General features: G+C 44.5%; 1 pseudogene; it reads right to left on the reverse strand.

Annotated features, from left to right (window-relative positions):
- Window positions 1–1148: 1148 nt before the first annotated feature.
- Window positions 1149–13367, reverse strand: LOC120667949 (annotated as a pseudogene).
- Between the last annotated feature and the right edge of the window lie 395 nt (window positions 13368–13762).

A 13762-nucleotide genomic window follows, 5' to 3' on the forward strand; every position in this document is an offset into this window, starting at 1 on the left:
AGAGGAGTGCACGCAAGAAGAGCTTCAGGGAGGCGGCTACTGCAGCGCGGAACTGTTCACGGCGGCTACTGTAGCAAACGCCAAAAAAAATCTTAAAACGCATACCCCTCAATCCTAGGTGCCACATATTTATAACCCATAGGGTGGCACTATCTAAATTACAAATTTGCCATTACGTAAATCAAATTAACGTAATCGGCGCGTATCACGCAATATCATCATCCACGGCAAACAATCTCGATGTCCGCGATCCTTCCATCTAGCACCATGGCGTCCCGTGATCTCGCCGCACGACGATCCGGAATCTTCTCGCGATCGACAATTGTCCCCGTCTTCGGCCACGTCCGCCGCAACGAACGTCCGGGATCTTGGTTTTGTGGCTTAACCAAGAAACCGTCCACCAACGTTCTCTCGCTGTGTCGTCAGGTACAGTAGACATACACCGTATGATCTCAAATCCCTCGAACGCAAGTCTTGATCCACCTTCACCGCTCTCAGTCCATCGGCGTGGCATCATATCTTCATTCTTCACACGTCGCCGCATGTTCAGTCTCCACCTATCACCTGCAACGACACCAACCAAGAGAAACGTCACACGCACACTGTGTTGTTCAATCACTCATCACAAGGTCCTAGCCCCAGGGGCATCTCAAAGACTTTGTACGTTTTCAGCTTTCTCATTGAAGAATGTTACCAATAGAATTAATGAGCTCTGAAACATACCGTAGATGAGATCCAATGTTTTATTTCTTGTTTCGATGCTTACTGAAAGGTACGCACAAGGGGCGGGGGGGTGTACACGTACGCATAGTCTTAAACGTCGTTTGCTTTGGGTTTCAGGCTCTAATTCGTGTGTTTTTTAACACTAGTAAGGTGCCCGTGCTAACGCCACGGATAAATTGTAGATTTACACAAAATAAACACGGATTCCGAATTTCATTTTCCGGTAGTTATATTATCCCAGATTGCACCACATTATTAAACAAACATGAGCACTAAAAAATGAAGTCACCATATTGATTAAGATGGCATATTATTTCTCTTGTTAATTTAGCCATTATAATATGACACCAACATTTAAAGATGGCATATTATTTCAAATAACAAGTTCCAGACTTACATGCAAGTCCGAAATTTACTTGCTTACATTAGAATATTACAATGGGGCTCCTCACAATATGCTTGTCAGAGACCCACTTGAAGCTACCCTCAACATGCTTAGTTGCATTGGCATCCCAAGTTAAATTTACAGTAAATGTTTTCTTCTCATTTGCCTTGGTAAATTCTAGCTTACTTGGTGATACTAACGCCGTTACTTCCTTTGGCATCTCAATTTCCACGTTGTAGATTGAATTTGCATCTCCTACGTTGGTGACAGTCCTATTAACCACAAGTTTGCCAGCGCTCGCTTTTACTGCAATTGAAGGATAGTTCAACTCAGCTTCAGTGATTTTTCTTCCTTCTTCACAGGCACCCCTATGATGTGTGATTATCTCAACTTGAGTATCTCTGTAACCAAGCCCACAGAGATATGCAATGTACTGCTGCTCATCAGTGTCATAGGTCAGACCAGGATTGATGGCTTGAGAAGGGTTAACATGTCCTGCACCAATACTGAAATGCCCAGCCGGCTTAAGTTTCTCATCGAGGATCGGCTTCTTTTTATCATCTAGCACATAAGCAGTCGTCATGATTGCTGACTTGATTGCCGCAGGTGACCAATCAGGATGCGCACTCTTGATAATAACTGCAATTCCACTAAGGTGAGGGGCCGACATTGATGTTCCAGATATGCTATTAAACGCCGTTGTAAGAAAAATGGCCTCATTAAGCCATTGTTTTGTGATTTTGGTGATTGAGTAACAACACAATCAATGGAACTAATGCGTTTATCAAGTGAATATTAATAGATCCCAGGGATGAAGCAAAAAAGCCAAGCAAAGCAAAACACGATGAAAGAACTCAAAGAAACGCTAAATTAGACGAGTTCTGCAAGAATCAGTTGCACCGGTTGAACCGGTGAGCTAGCACCGGTCTATCCGGTGGGGCTCGGATGCACCAGTATCCATGCACCGGAGCAGTTTGCAGTGATTGGTGCCAGAAGCCTAGTGGCACCGGATGCACCGGTGGTGCCAAGACAATACACCGGTGCATACACCATGTCATGCATCAGAGAGCATGTCAAGTGGTCAAGACGAAGCTCTTCTACACCGGTTAAACCGGTGGTGTACCGGAGGAAGCACCGGTGTAATGCCGTGGCAGTTGCAAGGGAGAAGAGTTGCACCGGTCTAACCGGTGACACCACGTCAGCTGTCAGAGACCCAACGGCTACCCCATGGCGCAGAGTGACCGGATGCACCGGTGCTATACCTTCGGATATACCGGTGCATGTGCAGAAAGTTGGGTAACGGCTCTAAACGGCTAGTTCGACTTGGAGACCTATATATATGCCATCCCCCGGCCATTTGAAGCTAGCTGGAGTTCAAGGAAGTCACAAACACACCCAAGAACATCTCCAAGCCATTCAAGAGCTTAGCACTCATATCCTTAGCTCTTAGCACACTTTGAGAGTGTTGTGCAGAGGATTAGCTCTTAGTGAGTGAGATTGCAAGGCCAAGTGCCTTTGTGCTGAGGTTCTTTAGTGAACCAAAAGAAGAATTTGGTGCGCCGGCACCTTGGAGCTTTGAAGGCTCGCCGGCACGTCATCGACCCTCCGACTTGGTTTGGAGCGGCGACGACAACATTGTGCGGGGGACGTGAAGACCCCCATCCTTTGTGTAGAAGCTCCTTAGTGGAACCCAGGACCAAAGTGATCGTGATTGTGTTCACGGAAGAGACTTGGCGGCCGAGTAGCAATACTCTTAGTGAGTGCTACAACAACGTAGATGTAGGTGTGTCTTTGTGGCTAACCGAACCACGGGATAAACACCCGCGTCAAGAGTTTGCTTTCTCCTATCCCTCTCTTTAAGCTTCTGCATTTCATACTAGTAATTTGTGTGCCTTTACTTTCATATAATAGTTTCTTGATAGGAAAGGCTATAGGTTGCTAAACTCTTTTGGGATAGGGGTTTCACACTAGAACAACCATAGTTGCACATCTAGATAGCATGCTTAGTTTAATTTTGTGCAAATAGTTGGAGCCTTAAGGTTAAGATTTTTAGTTTGCCTAATTCACCCCCTCCCCCTCTTAGGCTAGAGCGCGCTACCGGTCCTTCCAGTCATGTGTTTCCCATCTGTAGATCTTGGTCCAACTTTGAATGGCCAAGCTGCAATGACATTCACTCCTGGGCCAATTATGTCAGGCATGAGATTACCTGGGGTTTGAGTACTTGGACCACGAGAAGAGAAGTGTTGACAGCCAAAATTGGCACCCACCGGTCTGACCAGTATGACCGAGCGGTCTGACTGGTAGAGGCACTGCGGCCTGTCCGGCAGGGACCGACCGGTCTGACCAGTAGGTCCGACCAGTCTGACCGGTCCAGGTAGAGTCCGAGTACAACTAGAGATTTTTATAGATTTAGATCTGTAAACAGGATTTCTTGCGGAATAAGTCCACCCCACCCTATAAATATAAAGGGTCACGGCCGATTAGAGAAGACAATCGAACAAAATCAATACAAACTCTATTTTTTATCTTCTTCTCCAAACCCTAGCTTTTCCAACCCCATCTGCTGTTCTTCCCTCGTCTCCGCGACGTTTGAAGGCGTTCTAGGTGGCCTGCCGATCTTAGAACAACCCTACGTGCGCCTACCCTGACGGGGTCCCTCCCGGGTTCGCGTTCGTCGGCCGTCGCCGATTCTCACCGGCGACCGGTCTGACCGGTCCATTAGACCGGTCTGACCGCTCCACGCAGAGAGAGCTGCATCGAGCTCTTTTTCGCGCCGCACGATCTAGTGCGTTCGTGTGTTGACCGAGATTTGCGTCAACATACTTTTTGGCGACTCCGCTGGGGAAGAAAGATCTTGGTTAATAGAACCGATCTAATCTACTCCAAAGAAGATGGGCTCCAACACAGAAATCGACAAGGAGAACAACATCCCTTCATATGAGCATCTTCCGGAGGACGTTCGTTTGCTGCTGGAGGAGCGCAAGAAGAAGCATGATGAAGAAGATCTACAAGCGGCGCTTGCGAGCATCAAGGTCGGTCGATGCGGCAAGGTCACCAAGATCAAAGAGATCGACTTCACTTCTACTTCCTCGGATGCATCTACTGAGGTAACACCTGCTGCAACTGCTCCACCTTCTGGTGTTACTATGGAACATATTCAGAAATTGTTAGCTGAGCGTGATGTTTATTGGGTTAATTGGCTTAGCTCTAAGGAAAGGGAATCGGCTGGTAAGAAACCAGAATCAGCCGATGAACCTCCATCTGTTTCTACTTCTGAATTTTATGTTCCTCAACCATCGGCAGCATCTCCTACGAGTCAACCTCAATATGGGATGCCGATAAATTATTTCAGTGGTCAAACTGTTACACCCACATACACTGATCCTATTATGAGTATTCCTGGTTCGACCAACATTAGCCGAACGAACGAGATTGTTCAGTACACACCACCAGAAATCTCCAGGAATTCAGTGCCACACCCCGGTCCTATCTCCGACGAGATGTTCGACCGATATGTGCAGCGTTGGCAAAACCGGCAGAGACCGGTTAGACCGGTATATCAGCCCGGTCAGACCGGTTCCCCCCAACAGGTCCGACCGGTCGTACCGACCGGTCCGACCGGTCCATCCGGTCAGTTTGTTTCAAACCAGCGAGAGGTATCTACATCCACACAGTCAAATTCTTCAAGTAATTTTGATAAAATACTTACTAATTATAAGAATGATTTGGCTAATCTGCTTAGAGAAAGTTTTGGAGTGGATGTTAGAAGCAAAACCCGCACATACCAAAAGCCGTATCCTACTTCGTTTGATTCGGTTGCATACCCTGCTGGTTTTAGGTTGCCTGAGTTTGTTAAATTCAGTGGGGAAGATACTAGGAGTACTTTTGAGCATATTAGTCAGTATATTGCCCAATTAGGAGAAGCTGGTTCAATAAACGAGTTGAAAGTGCGTTTATTTTCTTTATCCTTAACTGGAACCGCTTTCTCATGGTTTTCATCTTTGGCACCTAATTCTATTGGCTCATGGGAACAATTAGAGCAGAAGTTCCATGAGCACTTTTTCTGTGGGCATGATGAGCTTAAATTGTCTCACTTAACATCGGTTAGACAATCGCGTGATGAATCTGTCAATGATTATATAAGACGATTCCGCGATACAAAAAACCGATGCTTTAGTGTGAATATTGCAGAAAAGGATTTAGCTGATTTGGTTTTTAATGGCTTGCGCTCTCATATTAAAGAAAGATTAGAGAGCTATGATTTCTTTACCGTTACTTAGGTGCATCAAAGAGCTTTGGCTGTAGAAAGCCGAAGCAAAGAATCTCAAGAGTCTCAAAGACATCATCGTTCTAGTGTGCATACTTTAGAATGCAATTCAAATTGTTCGGACGATGAATCTAATGATGTGTATGCTGCTGAGTTTGCTTGGCCATTTCAAGCTAAACCATTTACTTGTTCTGCTCTTAAGCCGATTCAGAAAAATCGGCAAGATGAAAAATTTACTTTTGATGTATCCAAGTGCGAAAGGATATTTGATGAGTTATATAGGATTGGATACGTCAAAATGTCACATACTCTACCGCCGCCTGAAGAGTTGAAACGGCGAGCATATTGCAAGTTTCATAATACTTTTTCACATGCTACTAATGATTGCAATGTGTTACGTAGACAAATTCAATCGACCATTAATGAAAGACGATTGGTTACTCCTAATATGCAGGTTGATCAGAATCCTTTCCCAGTGCATGTGTTGGAATTGAAAAATCCTAAAGTGCTAGTTCGGCCGAGTCAAGCCGAATCTACCAAGGGGAAGAATGTAGTTATTGGTGATGAAAGACCTGAAAAGAAGCTGACAAAGGAGATCCCTCAAGGTGCAAAAACACTCGGGGGGCAAGACAAGAAGAAGGCCGACAACAAGTCGACCGGTCTGACCAGCCACAGCGGTGGTCTAACCGGTTCGACCGGTCTGACCGGTCATGGGACCGGTCTGACCGGTGCGCCCAGTAAATCTGGAAATTCCTCCAAAATTAAGACAAGGCCGAGTTTTAAAGAACTCTTGGCCAAATATGAGAAGGAAGGGAGTGCTCAGAGACAGAAGGGGCCACCAAGCGAAGTCAAGGATACGGGATCATCGTCAAGACATCAAGAACAATCGAGTCAAAGTAATTATACTTCATCTAGTGGACCGATTGCTCCATGGTATTGCTGGTATCCTTACTTTTATACACCTATGGATTATAGTAGGATGCATATGCAATCATATTATATTCAATATCCTCCTATGTATCCAAATCATACATTATTACAAAGACCGATTATTGCTAGCAATAATCCGGTCAAGCAAGTTGTTGATTGCAGCAAAGAGAATGGGAAGAGCAAGGAGCAAGATTCAAAGTATTTACAGCCGAGGTGGTGTCCTTCAGGTTTGTCTCATACTCAGAAGCGAAGGCTGCAACGTATGCGCAAGAAGGAGGCAATGGGACAACAAGTGGAGACCGTGCCAAAGACGTCAGCGACAATGAAGAAGGTGTGGCGGCCCAAACAAGTTATTTCAACATTGACTTGAGCAAAACATGGCCGATGTAGTGTTAATCATCGCCCTTAGACAATTTTGACTCAGAAGAATGTTTTTTGGTAAGCAAGCTTTACCAAAAAACAGGGGGGCATATGTTGACAGCTAAAATTGGCACCCACCGGTCTGACCGGTATGACCGAGCGGTCTGACCGGTAGTGGCACTGCGGCCTGTCCGGCAGGGACCGACCGGTCTGACCGGTAGGTCCGACCGGTCTGACCGGTCCAGGTAGAGTCCGAGTACAACTAGAGATTTTTATAGATTTAGATCTGTAAATAGGATTTCTTGCAGGATAAGTCCACCCCACCCTATAAATATAAAGGGTCACGGCCGATTAGAGAAGACAATCGAACAAAATCAATACAAACTCTATTTTTTATCTTCTTCTCCAAACCCTAGCTTTTCCAACCCCATCTGTTGTTCTTCCCTCGTCTCCGCGACGTTTGAAGGCGTTCTAGGTGGCCTGCCGATCTTAGAACAACCCTACGTGCGCCTACCCTGACGGGGTCCCTCCCGGGTTCGCGTTCGTCGGCCGTCGCCGATTCTCACCGGCGACCGGTCTGACCGGTCCATTAGACCGGTCTGACCGCTCCACGCAGAGAGAGCTGCATCGAGCTCTTTCTCGCGCCGCACGATCTAGTGCGTTCGTGTGTTGACCAAGATTTGCGTCAACAAGAAGTAAGCTACTACAGGAGCTGGAGTACTTCCCAACAATGTGCCATTAAAGACAATCGAGGCCGTTGGCTTGTCCGAGTTCTTGATATACTGTCTAATTGCGGCAGCATCTATGGAGTTGACATATGATGCAGGTAGGATATGTGCTGCAGCAAAAGTATTCTGTCCACTCTCCTCTTTTCCAAGCGCTATCATCCCAGCACCACCAGCATTCTGCACATTTCTTCCAATCTGGAGTTGGGAGCTAGAGGAACCATCAAGGTCGCAAGCAACAACCTTCCCTTCAGCATTTCCAGAACCTAATTGATGTACTAGTGGCAGTGAATCAAGATTAGATGGTTGGTAGGCTGACTCACCAACAAATGAACGCCCATCACCAAGCTTTACAATAGCTTCCATCTGCCTGTCTATGGTACTTGCACCAACTGTCAGGACCCAAGGTGCCTCATTTTCTACCGTGCTGGGTAATGGACCTGAATTCCCAGCAGAACAGCTGACAAATATTCCTTTCTTCATGGCAGAAAATGCACCAATAGCTATAACATCTTCATTGAATGGCTGTGATTTACCACCAAGTGATATGGACAAGATGTCAACACCATCAGCAATTGCTGCACCCATTCCTGCAACAATGTCTGAGGCATAGCATTCCCATTCATTGCATACCTGATACATAGCAAGGTGTGCATGTGGAGCCATGCCAGTTGCAGTACCATTTCCATTGCCAAGCACACTTGCACCTTCAACAGATCTTCCGGCAGCTGTGCTTGCTGTGTGTGTTCCATGGCCAACGCTATCCTCTGGAGGATAATGGCCTCCTGATAATGCTCTACCGCCAATCAATTTATTGTTGCACTTGGCATCTCCAAAGTTGCATGATCCACGCCACTTTGCTGGTGGTGGCTTCATTCCTTCATCGTCAAACGAGGAGTGTGAAACATCTATTCCTGTGTCTAGTAGCCCTATGATGCTTCCCTCACCCATGCCTATGCTACTCCAAGCCCCTCCGTTGGACCGCAAGCCCAAGAATTCTGGAGTGTGGGTCGTCAACAGTGGTATAAGGTAATCTTTATGAACTCTTTTACGATGCACAATACTACCATATACTACTGTCTAAAAAGGACTCGTATGTAAACATCGTACGGTCCAAATTTATTCTATACTACTGAAACGTTTATTAGTAGTATAAGATAGTACAGCTAGGTAGTATAAAGGTAATATAGAAAAGATTATTATACCCCTAATTATCATTCTCTTTTCATAGTTTATTTCGTCCTTTATGTCTCCCGTCTGATCTTCTCCTCTCGTTTCTAGGAGCAAGCGACCACGACCACGCCGCCGCCGCCGATCCCCTCCGTGAAGTCGACCCCCGCACGCTGCCGCCTCTAGCCGCTATGGAGTCACCCTGCGCACTCCCCGCCGGTCGCCGCCAGGGACTTGAATCGGGCCCCGCTCGGCGCTCTGCTCCTTGGCGGCGGCGGCCCAGCGACCCGTGGTGCGCGGCTCGCTTGATCCATGTCCTCCAGCGGGGATGGCGGCGCGAGCAGCGGCCCTGGGCTGCAATGGGGTAGCGGGCACCGGCGTGATCTGCGGCGGTGCGTCCCGCTTCGAGCAGCGGCAACGGGTGGTGACGGCGGCACGTATGGAGAAGCGACCACAAGCTTCAGAGGGAGGGCTGCAAGCGGCCGGGGCCGATGGTTGCGTTCGTCAGACCTGCCTGCTTCGAGATCATGCCTGATGTGAAGCCCTCCCTCTGGTGTCATAAGTGTTCCCTTGACAATTGCACAACTAATTGCATTGCATTTGTTCCGGGTGCGCCCATTACACAGAATATTTTAAGTACCATGATAAGACAACCTAGCAAAGCGTAATTGGCATGGTAGCAAAAAATGTGTGTTTTGTTCACATGATGAAACTATCCGACACTTTTTCTTTGATTGTCATTTTGCAAAATTCCTTTGGAGAGTGGTGCAGTACACTTTTGGCTTGGTACCACCAACGAGCGTTGCTCAATTCTATAATGACTGGCTATTTCGCTTTGACTGTAAATCTAAAACGCAATTATTATGTGGAGTTTCTGCGCTTTGCTGGGCTCTATGGTTGAGCAGAAATGATATTGTTTTTGACAATTCTCCGATGAAAACTTATATGCAGGTATTGTTCAGGGCCACACATTGGCTTCGGATGTGGTCTCTGCTTTCAAAAGTGTGATGATGACACCAACTTGTTGAAGGATGCATGTCGATCACTGGAGACAACGGCTATGCAAATTTTCGCCAACCATGGATGGAGATTTAGCAATAGGATTGTTGCTTAATAAATTCGGAAAAAGTCTATATCACCCCCTCAACTATGGGGTTGGACTACATAACCCCCCAAACTATGAAATGGTCTATATCACCCCCTGAACTTTCCAAAACCGGTCAAATTACCCCCTAAATCAGTTTTGAAAAATCATAGTAAATCACAGAAAAATCATAAAATAAAAAATCAAATTGTGTTAGACTCCAAATGAGTAGATCTACACAATGAACATATAATATGGTATACTTTAGTACAATTTTTTACAGCTATGAAGAAAAACATAGATCTAAAGCTACAGCAAAAAATATACTAAAGCATATCATATTATATGTTCATTGTGTAGATCTACTCATTTGGAGTCTAACACAATTCGATTTTCTATTTTATGATTTTTCTGTGATTTACTATGATTTTTCAAAACTGATTTAGGGGGTAATTTGACCGGTTTTGGAAAGTTCAGGGGGTGATATAGACCATTTCATAGTTTGGGGGTTTATGTAGTCCAACCCCATAGTTGAGGGGGTGATATAGACTTTTTCCTAATAAATTCTCATGAGAACTTTGTTGGTGTCTCCTATTTACTTTTGTAAACTTTATGAGTGTGTTTGCAGACGGAGGTGCTGCAGTTTGATGTAATAAGTGGGTTGTAGGCTGTAGCCTGGTCAAGGCCGGGACGTTTTTCCCATCATCTAAAAAAAAGACATGCTGAGACTGTGATCTCATCTTACACTATTGCAGGTAAATTTATCGAATTCATTTTGCAGGAAGTTATGATTAAGTTATGTGTAGCAACTTTTCAACTGTGAGGTGCTTGGTTTATTGCAATTTAATAATTAGGAGATTGGCACTTGAGCTTTACATTTCATGCTATTTAGATTGGATAGTTGTATCTAAAGAGGGACATGCCTTTTGTTGACAGCATGAATTATTTTCCTGTGTACATATGTAGCTTTGGATCATCAGTTTTGCCTCTGTGCTGGTACATAATTTTTCTGATTATTACAGAGGAGGAAGTGGATCCTCGAGATAAAATTTGCATAGTCACTATGAGAAGGATCTCTCAGGAGGTTATGGCTGGCATTCACAGTTCAAACATGTTGGCCTTTTCTGTTAATTCACCTACACACCCTGATCAGGTTAATAGGGAGACTGAAGATACTGCAAGAATGCAATTTACAACCCACCCTTCTCTCTCTGCTATTTCCTCTACTACTCAGTTTTGCAGGGGCTCAGTGGTTCAGCATCATCAGGCTCTATTCTTTGCTGATGCTGTTCTTCCCACAGATGGAATTTCAGCAGCTTCTAGATGGGCAGGTTTGGGTGTTTTTATTTCTTTCACAGGCTCAAGAACTCCAGGATCCTTATACATTCGAGCTAGGCAAAAGAGTTGATTCAATTCTCATGGCTGAGTTGGCGGCTTTGGAGCTAGCTGTTATGGTGGCTAAGGCTCTTCAATTGCAAGTTGCTGTTTTCCCCACGGATTGCAGGGAAGCAGTTCTTAAATTGCAAAGAGGAGAAGGAGCTTCCTTTTGGAAGCTACGGCCACTTGTCTCTCAAAACAAATTCTAAATCTCCAAGATAGCTGTTCTTTAAGGTGTTCAAAATTAATAGGCAAGAGAACAGGTATGCACACTGCCTTGCTATGCAGGCAAAGACTGTGAGTAGTCACGGTTCTGTCTCCTTCTCTTGTTCTTCAGAGGATCACCGATCCAATTGTGCTGTTTTATCAGCACTCCGGCATGTAACATGGGATCAGTATGACCTCATTGATGTACGATGTTCTGAATAAATAAAGTTGCCTTAAATAAAAAAAAACTGCTGGTGTTTTTTTTGTAATCTGCACATGTAAGGCTGTGAATTTTTTTTGCCGTCAAACTGTGTCTATTCAAACTTTGAAATCAAGAATTGATTAATGTTGATCTTGTAATGCAATGTAAAAGTTCACTTATAGACGATGTACCTTTATTCTGATTTGTTGCTTGCGTCAGCAAGTGTGCTGCTTGCATTGGCACGAGAAACAGCTTGTTCGTTCAGCTTGTTTTTTTTAGTGTCTGGCTTAAAGGAAACTGAAATTACTGGTACAAGTCTGTGCTGGTAACAAACTAGTAGTCATCACCAAAGGAGAAATGCAACTTCAAACTAGTTTGAGGAACATGACCTTTTCACAATTGTGAGAGAGAACAGTAGGTTCCATGATTATTGTTGACTCTAATACATACATCTTCTGACAAACCAAAGATACTCTGTATAGGTAATTTATTTTTGTGTAAAAGCCGGAAACTAGTTGGTCCATTGCATCTATCTCCGTCCAAGCAGGAAATACACATATAGTTCATTCGGCCATTCATTCATCAGGTTCCAGGAGGGTCTTTATTATATATTCCATGGTTGGTCTCTTGCTTCTGTCTTTCTCCAAGCAGAACACTGCCAATTTGATTAATGTTCTTGATTGCACGTATTTGAATGACCGGTCCAATTTCGAATCCATAAAACTCATCAATCCACGATTGTTCCTCCCCTTCCAGTTTTTCAGTACCCTTCAGGAATTAAAAAAAATGATCACATCCATTTCAAATTTAATCAGTAACAAAAAATTACAAGTGCTGATGGATTTAATCCTTTATATGGATTTATTCTTGATCATGCATGATCCTGACAGCATGTAGGCACACACAACACGCGACTAAATATTCATGCTGACTTGTCAAGATTGAAAGGTTCGAATGTTTCTGCTTCTTAAAAAAAAGTTCTACGATTTCAGCTGCATGTATGAATACCAATATGATCAAGTGATAATGGCTGGCTACCTCTTACAAACATCATGAAGTGTAATATTACAGCAGAAAAAAATGGTTTGACTTATCAAATACAAAAAAAAACTAAAACTAAATCTGTGGTCCATACATGTAATCAAAGCCAACAGCATGTAGAGATCACTTACGGCTAGCGTCAGAGGACGGGGGGCGATCTGGGCGGCGAGCGTACGGCCTAGGGGGCGAGCTGGAGGCCGATGGCACCCGGCGGCGCCCGCGGTAACACGCGAAGCAAGGGCAGTCGAGACTCTCGGTGGCGCAAGAATGAGTTGCCGGCATCGCCTGCTATCCCGATCGGGCGGCCGGCGGCGACGAAGACGGACCGCAGCTTGGAAGGGAACAGCCGAGCGGTCCTGGTGACCTCGACGACTCGACGAGGACGGGCGGCGGCGGATGCAATCGGCGCCAGATGCACGGGGTTAAAATGCAAAAAATTCTAAAAGTTCTCCTTAATTTATATTAAATTACTAGTGACAATCTTATCCCTTCTAATTGATGGTGATATCTTTTCTATACTACATACTACCAAGTAGTAGTATTGTGCACCGTAAAAGACCTCATCTTCATATACCTTAAAGGACACCATCTCTCTTCGTAACATACTCTGCCTCATCTTTTGTGAGGTTCACATCGAAGCCAAGAATGGCTTCTCTGTAGGTATGGATGAATGGTTTATGAAGCCTGGATGTACTCAGTAGTGGTGGGACGAATGATCTATACCAGGCCTCAAGGTTGATGGAGCTCATATCAGTGGAAAAGTTTGGTGGAGGGCACACACGAACGATGTATGTGGATCGGTTTGATCTTTCATGACTTCCATGGGTGACAGTTGGTGTAGTACAAGCTAGAAGGCTTGCAAGAACAAGTAATGCCAATTGGACTCTCAGATCCATAGGTGAAAGTGGAGGCAGAAGGTTAGAATTGTTTGTAATGAGTTTGGTTGCTAACCTATTTATAGAAGATTTGGAGAAGCAAGATCTGTTCCAATTAATGAATTTGATTTTTTTTTCATTATCTTCAAGACATTTCTGAACATCTATGAAGATGGAGCTTATTGGTTGGATGTCTTCTGTAGTATAATGCCAATATTTACGGTTGGAGATATGACACAAATTATTTCTGCTCTTTGGATACCATTAAATAATTAGAATTTTTAATGTTCAAAAAAAGATATTGTAGAGTAACCTTCTATTTGCATTGGAAATATAAATTCACAATGATCACTAAAATGATTTACTCTCTTTCTTAGTACATAAAGTTAATATAAAATTTATGACTAGATGTACAA

Source organism: Panicum virgatum, chromosome 3N, assembly GCF_016808335.1.
Source record: "Panicum virgatum strain AP13 chromosome 3N, P.virgatum_v5, whole genome shotgun sequence".
NCBI classification, from domain to species: Eukaryota; Viridiplantae; Streptophyta; class Magnoliopsida; order Poales; family Poaceae; genus Panicum; species Panicum virgatum.